The sequence below is a fragment of the Cervus canadensis genome, chromosome X, assembly GCF_019320065.1.
Source record: "Cervus canadensis isolate Bull #8, Minnesota chromosome X, ASM1932006v1, whole genome shotgun sequence".
In the NCBI taxonomy this organism is placed as follows: domain Eukaryota; kingdom Metazoa; phylum Chordata; class Mammalia; order Artiodactyla; family Cervidae; genus Cervus; species Cervus canadensis.
In genome coordinates this window covers 38569378-38584167 of record NC_057419.1, presented here as the reverse complement: position 1 = coordinate 38584167, position 14790 = coordinate 38569378, and positions in this window count along the sequence as shown.

Below are 14790 nucleotides of genomic sequence, written 5' to 3'. Positions count from 1 at the left end.
TCTAAAAAGGATAAATATAATATGTTAAATTACATTTCAAAATGATACTTACAAAATACTGCCTATATTCCTGCCCATAAGGACAAGAAAAAAATCTAAACTTGTCTGTTTTCTATTCTCAAAAGAGTTGCTGCAAGATGGTAGAAGGATTACTCATTGAAAAAATTTTTACTAAACAGGTTCATACTGGCCCCAGAAAGCCACTCCTCTCTATCCACAAACACTCATAGGCTTGCCAACACTGCTTTGACTCCACTAGGACTAATCTTACTGTGCTCTTTATTCCTGTTTATCAGCAGTAACCAAAAGAACCCTAGACTCTGAGATCACCCTCATTTCCAGCACCCTAATCCACATAAGGGTTCCCCACATGGCTCAGTGGTAAAAAATCCACCTGCCAATGCGGGAGACACAGGATTGATCCCTGGGTCAAGAAGATACCCTGGAGAAAAAATGGCAACCCACTCCAGTATTCTTGCCTGGGAAGTCCCATGGTCAGAGGAATCTGGTGGGCTACAGTCCATGGGATCACAAAAGAGATGGATACAACTCTTTTTTGACTAAACAACAAACCTTTCTAATTCACTCCTTTTATCACTCCAGCAATCCTTCAACTGCATTAAGATCACCAATACATTGACACTACTAACATTTCACTGTTTCTAATCTCTTTGAAGTCCTCCTCTGTATCTAGTTTAAATTCCATGGGGATTCATTATAACCATTTCCTTCTTTCTTGATTTTTCTGCCCCTCTTTTGCTTCGTTCTGTTCATCTGGCAAAACTATGTTGTTGTTGTTCAGTCGCTAAGTCGTATCAGCAACCCCAAGCCTGGTTAAATTCAACTTTCTAGTCACTTTTGTGCCTGTATACATGCAGCTGAAACTAGCCAGATAAAAACCTGTACAACTATTTATTTTAAAATTTCATCAAATGGACCTTACTGCTACAAGGCAAGCATACCACATACCCTTGCCATTCACTTTTTTTATTTTCTGGATGATTAGTTGACATTTTGTCCTCTTCTCTCAAGTCCCCAACACCTCCTCTCCTATTCTTACTCTTGGGTGATGACCTTGTTTCCCACTTCATTGAGAAAAGTGAAGCAGTCAGGGAAAGAAGTTCCACAGATTCCCACCATCACATCTACTCACAAACCAGGAACCACACCCACATACTCTGCCTTCTCAACTGTTATCATAAATGAACTATCCACATTTCTTCCTACTTGTTGTTCAGTTGCTAAGTCATGTCCAACTCTTTGCAACCCGATGGACTGCAGCAAGCCAGGCTTCCCTGTCCTTCCCTATCTCCCCGAGTTTGCTCAAACTCATGTCCATTGAGTCAGTGATGCTTTCTAACCACTTCATGCTCTGCCTCCCCACTTCTCTTTTTGCCTTCAATCTTTCCCAGCATCAGAGTCTTTTCTAATCAGCTGGCTCTTCACAGTAGGTGGCCAAAGTATTGGAGTTCAGCATCAGTCCTTCCAATGAATATTCAGGGTTGATTTCCTTTAGGATTGACTAGTTTGATCTTCCTGCAGTCCAAGGGATTCTCAAGATTCTTCTCCAGCACCACAGTTCAAAAGCATCAATTCTTCGGCACTCAGTCTTCTTTAAGGTCCAACTTATATCCATACATGACTACTGGAAAAACCACAGCTTTGACTATATAGACCTTCACTGGAAAAGTGATGTCTCTGCTTTTTAATACACAATCTAGGTTTGTCATAGCTTTTCTTCCAAAGAGGAAGTGTCTTTTAATATTTCATGGTTGCAGTTAGCACCCACAGTTTCTTTGGAGCCCAAGAAAATAAAATCCGTCATTATTTCCACATTTCCCCCTTCTATTTGTCATGAAGTGATGGAACTGGATGCCATGATCTTATTTTTTTTGAATGCTGAGTTTTAAGCCAGCTTTTCTTCCTAGAGCCAATCCCTAAAATCATACACTTGTGTCCATTACTGTTTAATGCCATTAGTCTAACAACTTTCATTTTTCTAACACTGCCAACTTTTGTTCTCTAACTGGATCATTCCTATCAGTATATAAGCATTCTCATTCATCCCATTTCAAGCAAATAAGCAAACCTCTTTATCCTGAAAGATATCAAATAAACAACCTTATGGAATAAGAGAAAAAAAATCTAAGTGCACAGTTAGAAATAGAAGGAAATAACAAAGATCAGAGAAGAAAAAAAATGAAATAGAGACCAGAGAATAAATAGAAAAAGATCAATGAAAATAAGAGCTGGCTTTTTGAAATGATAAGCAAAGTTGACAAACTTTTTACTAGATTAACTCAGAAAAAAAAGTTCAGACAAATAAAATCAGAAATAAGTGACATTATAATGACACCACAGAAATACAAAGGATTGTGAGAGACAAATATGAACAACCATACACAATCAAATTGGAAATCTAGGAATTGATAAATTCCTAGAAATATGCAATTTACCAAGACTGAATCATGTAGAAATAGAAAATATGAACAGACCAGTTGTGAGTAAGGAGATTAAATCAGTGAAGACAAAAAACTCTCATCAAAGCCCAAGACCAGATGGTTCCAATTGTGAATTCTACCAATCATTTAAGGAAGAATTAATGTCAGTCCTTCTCAAACTCTTCCAAAAAACGAAAAAGGAGGGAATACTTCCAAACTCATTTCACAAGGCCAGTGTTATCTGATACCAAGGTCACAGAACGACACTACAAGAAAACTATAGACTAATGTCACTGATGTCACTGAAATTCTCAACAAAATAGCAGACCAAACTCAACAGCACATGAAAAGAAGTATACCACAACCAAGTGAGAACTATCCTTGAGAGGCAAGGTTGGTTCAACATGTTTAAATCAATAAATGTGATATACCACATTAAAAATGAAAAATTAAAATCATATGATCATTTTGATATATGCAGAAAAAGTATTTGACAAAATACATCATTTCAGGATAAAAATGCTGAACAAGTTGGGTATAGAAGGAATAACTTCAACATAATAAAGGCCTTATATGACAAGCCCACCATCAGCATCATACTAAACAGCGAAAAGTCATGTCACACATGACCAAAAAATGTCTGGGAAATTGTTCTAATTTAAAGAACTCTAAAGAGATCATCGAAAAAGCAAGAGAGTTTCAGAAAAACATCTATTTCTGCTTTATTGACTATGCCAAAGCCTTTGTGTGAATCACAATAAAATGTGGAAAATTCTGAAAGAGATTGGCTTACCAGACCACCTGACCTGCCTCTTGAGAAACCTATATGCAGGTCAGGAAGCAACAGTTAGAACTGGACATGGAACAACAGACTGGTGCCAAATAGGAAAAGGAGTACGTCAAGGCTGAATATTGTCACCCTGCTTATTTAACTTATATGCAGAGTACATCATGAGAAACGCTGGGCTGGAGGAAGCACAAGCTGGAATCAAGACTGCTGGGAGAAATATCAATAACCTCAGATATGCAGATGACACCACCCTTATGGCAGAAAGTGAAGAGGAACTAAAGAGCCTCTTCATGAAAGTGAAAGAGGAGAGTGAAAAAGTTGGCTTAAAGCTCAACACTCAGAAAACAAAGATCATGGCATCTGGTCCCATCACTTCATGGCAGATAGATGGGGAAACAGTGGGTGACTTTATTTTTCTGGGCTCCAAAATCACTACAGATGGAGATTGCAGCCATGAAATTAAAAGACATTTACTCCTTGGAAGGAAAGTTATGACCAACCTAGACAGCATATTAAAAAGCAGAGACATTACTTTGCCAAGAAAGGTCTGTCTAGTCAAGGCTATGGTTTTTCCAGTGGTCATGTATGGATGTGAGAGTTGGACTATAAAGAAAGCTGAGTGTCGAAGAATTGATGCTTTTGAACTGTGGTGTTGGAGAAGACTCTTGAGAGTCCCAGCAAGGAGATCCAACCAGTCCATCCTAAAGGAGATCAATCCTGGGTGTTCATTGGAAGGACTGATGTTGAAGCTGAAACTCCAGTACTTTGGCCACCTGATGTGAAGAGCTGACTCATTTGAAAAGACCCTGATGCTGGGAAAGATTAAGGGCAGGAGGAAAAGGGGACAAGAGACAATGAGATGGCTGAATGATATCCTCGACTCAGTGGACATGGGTTTGGGTGGACTCTGGTAGTTGGTGATGGACAGGGAGGCCTGGCATGCTGCGGTTCATGGGGTCGCAAAGAGTTGGACATGAGTGAGTGACTGAACTGAACTGAACTGAAAGAAACACGGAAACTGAATGCAATGCATGTTCTTTGATTGGAAGCAGAATTTTAAAAATAGGTACAAAGAACCATATTGGGACACATGAATTTTGAATGAATGCCTACAGTAGATAATTATATTGCCTCAAAGTTAAATTTGCTAAGTTTGAAAACTGCTTAGGATATTGTAGCAATCAATATGTAAAAGAATGAAATTAGAACACTTCCTAACACCATACACAAAGATAAACTCAAAATATATTAAAGACCTAAATGTAAGATCAGAAACTACAAAATTCTTAGAGGAAAACATAGGCAGAACACTCGACATAAATCAAAGCAAGATCCTCTATGGCCCACCTCCTAGAGTAACAGAAGTAAAAACAAAAATAAACAAGTGGGACCTGATTTAACTTAAAGCTTTTGCACAGCAAAGGAAACACTAAGCAAGGTGAAAAGACAACCCTCAGAATGGGAGAAAATAATAGCAAATGAAACAACTGACAAAGGATTAATTTCCAAAATATACAAGCTGCTCATACAACTCAAAAGGAGATAAACAAAGAAACCAATCAAAAAGTGGGGAAAAGACCTAAACAGACATTTCTCCAAAGAAGACATACAGATGGCTAACAAACACATGAACAGATGCTCAACATCACTCGTTATTAGAGAAATACAAATCAAAACTACAATGAGATATCACCTCACACTGGTCAGAATGGTCATCATCAAAAAGTCTACAAACAATAAATTCTGGAGAGGGTGTGGAGGAAAGGGAAGCCTCTTGCAGAGTTGGTAGGAATGTAAATTGACACAGCCACTATGGAAGACAGTATGGAGATTCCTTAAAAAATTAGGAATAAAACCACCATATGACCCAGCAATCCCACTACTAGGCATATACCCTGAGGACACCAAAATTGGAAAAGACACATGTACCCCAACGTTCATTGCAGCACTGTTTACAATAGCTAGACATGGAAGCAACCTAGATGTCCATCAACAGACGAATGGGTAAAGAAGCTGTGGTACATATCTGCAATGGAATATTACTCAGCCATAAAAAGGAATGTATTTGAATCAGTTCTAATGAGGTGGATGAACCTAGAACCTACTATACAGAGAGAAGTAAGTCAGAAAGAGAAAGATAAATATCATATACACTAATGCATATATATGGAATCTAGAAAGATGGTATCAATGAATTTATTTGCAGGGCAGCAGTGGAGAAACAGACATAGAGAACAGACTTATGGACACGGGGGAAGGGGAGGAGAGGGTGAGATGCATGGAGAGTGTAATATGGAAGCTTGCATTACCATAAGTAAAATAGATGGCCAGTGATAATTTTCTGTATGTCTCAGGGAACTCAAACAGGGGCTCTGTACCAACCTCTGTATACAACCTAGAGGGGTGGGATGGGGAGGGAGATGGGAGGGAGGTTCAAGAGGGAGGGACATATGTATACCTATGGCTGATTCATGTTGATGTTTGACAGAAAAAAAACAAAATTCTGTAAAGCAATTATTCTTCAATTTAATAGTAAATTAACTTAAAAAAATGTTGTAGCAATCAATTTTTTCCCCAAGAGAAACATGTCACGATATTTAGGGACAATGTACTATAATATCTTTAAATAACTCAAATGATTCAACATAATAATTAAAAATACACAGACACAGAGAGGGAAAGGAAATATGTCAAAAGCTACAACGGGTAAGTTCAACTGAAGGATGAATGGATATTGCTTGCAATTTTCTTGTATAAATATCTGTAGGACAGACTTTTAAGTCAGGGAAGGAAAAATATTATATGATATCCTTTATATGTGGAATGCAAAAAGAAATGATACAAATGAACTTACTTACAAAACAGAAAGAGACTTGCAGACGTAAAATGAACTTATGGTTGCCAAGGGGAAGGGATAGTTAGGGAGTTTGTCATGTACACACTGCTATATTTAAAATGGATAACCAACAAGGAACTATTGTATAGTGCATGGAACTCTGCTCAATGTTATGTGGCAGCCTGAATGGGAGGGAAGTTTGGGGGAGAATGGATACATGTATATGTATGGCTTAGTCCCTTCGCTGTTCACCTGAAACCATCACAACATTGTTCATCGGCTATATCCCAATGCAAAATAAAAAAGTTCAAAAGAAAAATAAATTTAAAAAATAAGGGGAAAACAGGATATTATAGACCGTTTTAATATGATCAATTTGAAAACTTAGTAAAAGGTCACCCATTACTACAAAAACATAACTTGCCAAAAATGACTCAGGAAGGAATAGCCAACCAGAATTGTTTCATAATAACTGTAAAGAAATATACTAGTAGTCAAAATGCTTTTCAAAAAACGTATTCTAGGCTTCACCACAGAATTTTGTTAAGCATTCTAGGCATATTTTCAGTTTGACACAAAATCTTAGAAGAAATAGAAAAGGCAGGGCACTCCTCAACTCATTTCTGAGGATGGATTAACCTTGATAACTAAATCTATCGACAGTTTGAGAAAGAAAAACCACAGGTCAGCCACAGGATCATGGCCTAGAAGCAAGAATCAGAAACAGAATACTAGCAAACTGAATTTTCCAGGATATAAAAAGAAAATACAAAACATACCATGACTAGATTCATCCCAGGAATACAAACTTGATTTAATTAATTTCAGAGAGTAAGGAGATATAGCTTTACCTGTTAACAGATTAAAAGAGAAAATTATGATTCTCATATTTAAAAATAAACATTAAGTAACAATGGTGGTGGTGGTGGTTTACTTGTTTAGTCATGTCCAACTCTTGTGACCCCATGGACTGTGGTCTGCCAGGCTCCTCTGTCCATGGGATTTCCCAGGCAAACGTACTAGAGTGGGTTGCCATTTCCTTCTCCATGGGATCTTCTGGATCCAGGGATCGAACCGGGTCACCTGCATTGCAGGCATATACTTTACCAACTTCCATTTGTAATAATAACATAAGTAACAATATCCATCTGTAAGGTACTTTTAAAAATTGAAGTAGAGATGATTTACAATGATATGTTAGTTTCAGGTGTATAGCAAAGTGATCCATATGTGTGTGTGTGTGTGTGTGTGTGTGTATATATATATATATATACATATACATATATATGTATTTTCTAATTCTTTCCCATTATAGGTTACTATTAACACAATATATTAAATATAGTTCCCTGTGCTATACAGTAGGTCCTTGTTGTTTATTTTACATATGTTAGTGTGTATCTGTTCATTCCAAACTCCTAATTTATCCCTCCTCCCTTTTCCCTTTGGCAACCATCAGTTTCTTTTTGATATCTGTTTCTGTTTTGTAAATAAGTTAATTTGTATCATTTTAAAAATAGATTCCACACATGAGTGATATCATATTATATTTGTCCTTCTTTTCCTGACTTACTTTTCCTAGTATGATAATCTCTAGGTCCATCCATGTTGAAGCAAATGGCATTATTTCATTCTATTTTATGGCTAATATTCCATTGTATATACATATATATAACACATCATCTTTATCCATTCTATTCCATGTGTGTATGTATGTATATATACACATACATATATATGTGTGTATATATGTGTATATGCATATTTATATTACATCTTCTTTATTAATTTCTCAGTTGATGGACATTTAGTTTACTTCCATGTCTTGGCTATTGCAAATAGTGCTGCTATGAACATAGGGGTACATGTATCTTTTCAAATTAGAGTTTTCTCTGGATATATGCCCCACAGTGGAATTGTTAGGTCATATGGTAACTCCATTTTTAGCTTAAGGAACCTCCATACTGTATTCCATAGTGATCGCACCAATTTACCTTCCCACCAACACAAGTGTTCCCTTTTCTACACACCTCTCCAGCATTTATTATCTGTAGACTTTGTGATGATGGCCATTCTGACAGGTGTAAAGGAAAACTTCATTATAGTCTTGATTTGCATTTCTCTAATAATTAGCGATGTAGAGCATCTTTTCATGTGCCTGTTGGCCATTTGTATTTCTTCTTTGGAGAAGTGTCTATTTAAGTCTTCTGCCCACTTTTTTTTTTTCCATTTTTTTTATTGGTTGGAGGCTAATTACTTTACAATATTGTAGTGGTTTTTGCCATACATTTACATGAATCAGCCATGGATTTACATGTGTTCTCCATCCTGATCCCCTCTCCCACCTCCCTTCCCACCCCATCCCTCTGGGTCTTCCCAGTGCACCAGCCCCGAGCACTTGTCTCATGCATCCAACCTGGGTTGGTGATCTGTTTCACCCTTGATAATATACATGTTTCGATGCTGTTCTCTCGAAACATCTCACCCTTGCCTTCTCCCACAGAGTCCAAAATTCTCTTCTGTACATCTGTGTCTCTTTTTCTGTTTTGCATATAGGGTTATCATTACCATCTTTATAAATTCCATATATATGCGTTAGTATACTCTATTGGTCTTTATCTTTCTGGCTTAATTCACTCTGTATAATGGGCTCCAGTTTCACCCATCTCATTAGAACTGATTCAAATGAATTCTTTTTAACGGCTGAGTAATATTCCATGGTGTATATGTACCACAGCTTCCTTATCCATTCGTCTGCTGATGGACATCTAGGTTGCTTCCATGTCCTGGCTACTATAAACAGTGCTGCAATGAACATTGGGGTGCATGTGTCTCTTTCAGATCTGGTTTCCTCGGTGTGTATGCCCAGAAGCGGGATTGCTGGGTCATATGAGAAGTGGGATTGCTGGGTCATATGTTCTGCCCACTTTTTGATTGGGTTGCTTGTTGTTGTTTTTTGATATTGAGCTGTATGAGCTGTTTGCATGTTTTGGAAATTAACCCCATGTCAATCCATTATTTACAAGTATTTTCTCCCAGTCCATAGGTTGTCTTTTTGTTTTCTTTATGGTGTCCTTTGCTGTGCAAAAACTTTTTTTTAATTAATTTATTTTTTATTGAAGGATAATTGCTTTACAGAATTTTGCTGTTTTCTGTCAAACTTCAACATGATTCAGCCATAGGTATACATATATCCCCTCCCTTTTGAAACTCCCTCCCATCTCCCTCCCCATCCCACCCCTCTAGGTTGATACAGAGCCCCTGTTTGAGTTTCCTGAGCCATACAGAAAATTCCCATTGGTAATGTAAGTTTCCACGTTACTCTTTCCATATATCTCACCCTCTCTTCCCCTCTCCCCATGTCCATAAGTCTATTCTCGATGTCTGCTTCTCCATTGTTGTCCTGTAAATAAATTTTTCAGTACCATTTTTTCTAGATTTTGTATATATGTGTTAGAATATGGTATTTATCTTTCTCTTTCTGACTCACTTCACTCTGTATAATAGGTTCTAGGTTCATCCACCTCATTAGAACTGACTCAAATGCATTCCTTTTATGGCTGAGTAATATTTCATTGTGTTTATATACCACAACTTCTTTATCCATTCATCTGTCAATGGACATCTAGGTTGCTTCCATGTTCTGGCTATTGTAAATAGTGCTGCAATGAACAATGAGATACATGTGTCTCTTTCAATTTTGGTGTCCTCAGGGTATATGCCTAGGAGTGGGATTGCTGTGTCATATGGTGGTTTTATTCTTAGTTTTTTAAAGAGTCTCCATACCATCTTCCATAGTGGCTGTGTCAATTTACATTCCCACCAACACTGCAAGAGCGTTCCCTTTTCTCCACACCCTTTCCAGCATTTATTGTTTGTAGATTTTTGATGATGGCCATTCTGACCAGTGTGAAGTAGTATCTCATTGTAGTTTTGATTTGCATTTCTCTAATAACGAGTGATGTTGAGCATCTTTTCATGTGTTTGTTAGCCATCTGTATGTCTTCTTTGGAGAAATGTCTGTTTAGGTCTTTTCCCCACTTTTTGACTGGGTTGTTTGTTTTTCTGGTATTGACTTGTATGTGCTGGTTGTATATTTTGGAAATTAATCCTTTGTCAGTTGTTTCATTTGCTATTATTTTTTCCCATTCTGAGGGTTGTCTTTTTACCTTGCTTATAGTTTCCTTTGCTCTGCAAAAGCTTTTAAGCTTAACCAGGTCCTGCTTGTTTACTTTAGTTTTTATTTCTGTTACTCTAGGAGGTGGGCCATAGAGGATCTTGCTTTGATTTATGTCATTGAGTATATTAGGTCTTTAATACATTTTGAGTTTATTTTTCCATATGGTGTTAGAGAATGTTCTAGCTTTATTCTTTTACATATAGCTGTCCAGTTTTCCCAGCACCACTTACTACAGAGACTGTCTTTTCTCCATTGTACATTCTTGCCTCCTTTGTCATAGAGTAATTGACCTTAAGTGCATGGGTTTGTTTCTGCCCTTTCTACCCTGTAGCATTGATCTTTGTGTCTGTTTTTGTGCTGGTACCATGAAGTTTTGATTACTGTATCTTTGTAGCAGTCCGAGGTCAGGGAACATAATTCCTACAACTACATTCTTCTTTCTCAAGATTGTTTCCACAATTCAGTGTTGTTTGTGTTTCCATACGAATTTGAAAATTATTTGTTCCAGGTGTGTGAAAAATGCCATTGGTAATCTGATAGGGATTGCATTGAATCTGTAGATTGCCTTGGGTACCGTGGACATTTTACAATACTGATTCTTCCAATCCAAGGACATGGTTTAACTTTCCATCTGCTTGTGTCACGTTCAACTTCTTTCAACAGAGTCTTACAGTTTTTGGAGTACAGGTCTTTCACCTCCTGTGCTAAGTCACTTCAGTCATGTCTGACTCTTTTCGACCCTATGGACTGTAGCCTGCCAGGCTCCTCTTCCTATGGGATTCTCCAGGCAAGAATACTGGTATTTATTCTATTTGATGCAATGCTAAATGAAATTGTTCCTCTAATTTCTCTTTCTGGTATTTCATTCTTAGTGTATAGAAATGGTTTCTGTAAAAAAAAAATTAAAAAAATAAAAAAATTAAAAAAATTAAAAAAAAAAAAAAGAAATGGTTTCTGTTGTTGCTATTCAGTCATTAAGTGGACTGCAACCCCATTGACTGCAGCATGCAGGCTCCTCTGTCCTTCACAATCTCCCAGAGTTTGCTCCTATTTATGTCCATTGAGTCAGTAATGCTACCTAATCATCTCATCCTCTGCCACTCCCTTCTCCTTTTGGCCTCAGTCTTTCTCAGCATCAGGGTCTTTTCCAATGAGTTGGCTCTTTGCATCAGGTGACCTAAGTATTGGGACTTCAGCATCAGTCCTTCCAATGAATATTCAGGGTTGATTTCCTTAAGGATTGACTGGTATGATCTCACTGCCACCCAAGGGACTCTCAAGTTCTCCAGTACCACAGTTTGAAAGCATCAATTCTTCGGCACTCAGCCTTCTTTATGTTCCAACTCTCACATCTGTACATGACTACTGGAAAAACCATAGCTTTGACTATACGGACCTTTGTAAGCAAAGTGATGTTTTGTAATAGGCTGTCTAGGTTTATCAGAGATTTCCTTCCAAGAAGCAAGCGCCTTTTAATTTCATGGCTCCAATCATTGTCCACAGAGATTTTGGAGCCCAAGAAAATAAAATCTGCTACTGGTTTCACTTTTCCCCCTTTGATTTGCCATGAGGTGATGGGACAAGATGCCATGATCTTCGTTTTTGGAATGTTGCATTTTCAGTTCAGTTCAGCCACTCAGTCGTGTCCAACTCTTTGCAACCCCATGGACTGCAGCACGCCAGGCTTCCCTGTCCATCACCAACTCCTGGAGCTTGCTCAAACTCATGTCATCATCAAGTTGGTGATGTCATCAAATCATCTCATCCTCTGTCATCCCCTTCTCCTCCTGACTTCAATCTTTCTCAGCATCAGGGTCTTTGCCAATGAATCAGTTCTTTGCATCAGGTGGCCAAAGTATTGGAGTTTCAGCCTCAGCATCAGTCCTTCCAATGAGCATTCAGGACCAATTTCCTTTAGGATGGACTGGTTGGATCTCCTTGCAGTCCAAGGGACTCTCAAGAGTCTTCTCCAACACCACAGTTCAAAAGCATCAATTCTTCAGGGCTCAGCTTTCTTTATAGTCCAACTCTCACATCCATACTTGACTACTGGAAAAACCGTATCTTTGACTAGATGGACCTTTGTTGGCAAAGTAATGTCTCTGCTTTTTAATATGCTGTCTAGGTTGGTCATAGCTTTTCTTCCAAGGAGCAAGCATCTTTTAATTTCATGGCTGCAGTCACCATCTGCAGTGATTTTGGAGCCCAAGAAAATAAAGTCTGTCACTGTTTCCATTGTTCCCCATCTATTTGGCATGAAGTGATGGGACCGCATGCCATGACCTTCATTTTTTGAAGTGTTGTAAGCCAGCTTTTCCACTCTCCTCTATCACCTTCATCAAGAGGCTCTAGTAGTTTTCTGCCATTGGAGTGGTATCATCCACCTATCTGAGGTTACTGCTCTTTCTCCTGGCAATCTTGATTTCAGCCCGTGATTCATCCAGCCCAGCATTTCACATGATGTACTCTGATTATTTAATCAGGGTGACAGTGTACAGCCTTGACTTACTCTTTTCCCAATTTTGAACCAGTCAATTATTCCATGTTTGGTTCTAACTGTTGCTTCTTGGCCCACATACATGTTTCTCAGGAGACAGGTAAAGTGGCATCTCTTTAAGAATTTTCCACAGTTCATTATGATCATAGTCAATGGGTTTAGCATAGTCAATGAAGAAGAAGTAGATGTTTTTCTGGAACTCCCTTGCTTTCTAAGTGATCCCACAAATGTTGGCAATTTGATTTCTGGTTCCTCTGCCTTTTCTAAACCCAGTTTGTACACCTGGAAGTTCTTGGTTCATGTACTGCTGAAGCCTAGCTTGAAGTACATTGAGCTTCACCTTACTAGCACCAGGGTCTTCCTTGGTGGCTCAGATGATAGAGAATCTGACAGCAATGCAGGAAACCTGAGTTCTGGTCCCTGGGTCAGGAAGATCCCCTGGAGAAGGGGAATGGCTACTCACTCTAGTGCTTTGCCTGGAGAAATCCATAAACAGAGAAGCCTGGCAGACTACAGTCTATGGGGTCCCAAAGAGTCAGACACCACTGAACAACTAAAACTTTCAGTTTCACTTATTAGCATGTGAAATGAGCACAATTGTATGGTAGTTTGAACATTCTTTGGCATTGCCCTTCTTTGGGATTGGACCCCATTCACAGGATAGAAATGTAACAGATTTCTATATAATAACCTTGTCCTCTTCAATTTTACTGAATTGATTAATGTATTCTGGTAGATTTAAGGTGGCATCCTTAGGATTTCCAATGTATAATGACAAGTCATCTGTAAACAGTGACTTTTAATTTTCCTTTTCCATTTTGGATTCCCTTTGTTTCTTTTTCTTCTCTGATTGTGGTCTCATAATGTGCTTTCTACAATTTATTAAATAATATGTGTTTATTGAAATTAATTTACATACAAACTCTAAGTGCCTACAAACATTCTATTATGGAACCACCACTACAATCTACATAAAAAATATTTTTATCAGCTACAAAATTGTTTCATGCTTTTTGGTAGTTTAACCTCTAATCTCAACCCCAAGTCCCTGGCAACCCCCAATCTGTTTTCTGGCTCTGTAGTTTGGCCTTCTCAAGAATGTGAAGTAAATGGAATCAGGTAGTATGTTGATTTATCCATTGGGGTTCCTCAGAGAAAAGAACATATATGTGATTTCTGGATATGCAATGTACATTTATGTCACCTGAGTATAGTTACATGGGATGATTGGTTCATAATTATTTGTCATACTGAGGGATGACACTCTCCACAATGTGTATATGTATGATGATGCTGCTGCTGCTAAGTCGCTTCAGTCATGTCTGACTCTGTGTGACCCCATAGACTGCAGCCCACCAGGCTCTCCCATCGCTGGGATTCTCCAGGCAAGAGTACTGGAGTGGGTTGCCAATTCTTTCTCCAATGCATGAAAGTGAAAAGTGAAAGTGAAGCTGCTCAGTCATGTCCAACTCTTAGCGACCCCATGGACTGCAGCTTGCCAGGTTCCTCCATCCATGGGATTTTGTGGATATGTATAGTCTGTTTAATTCATACTTAATTCAATGTAGTTAGTCTTTTGTGTTTGGAAGGGTTATTTTATGAACTAAGAATAGTAAATCATTTTTTAAAAGTGAGTCACCATTGTAACAGTCATGCTGGCAGATACCTCAAGAGGACTAGGGAGAAAGAAGTGATTGGCTTGGAAAAAAAGTGAGGTTCAAAACTACAAGCCTGTTCTCCATCTGCATCTGAGCAGTACTTACCAGGCCTTAAACATTGCACAAACACAGGGGCACCAAGCACACCACAGTCATTCAAACACTGGGACAGCCCAGGGACTGTTACCCAGGGACAGTCAAGGTGGAAAACCTGGCAGCCCCAAAGTGTCTGGACAGACCTGGCCAATGCAGGAGAAAGTTGCCCCACCTTAAGTCGGCTAAGTAGCAGCCTTTATTGCTGCAAGCATAACCCACTGTTATCATGCAAAGGAACATATAAGCCAACTGCAGGGATTAGGACTTGTTCATCTTTGGGCATGATTACAGT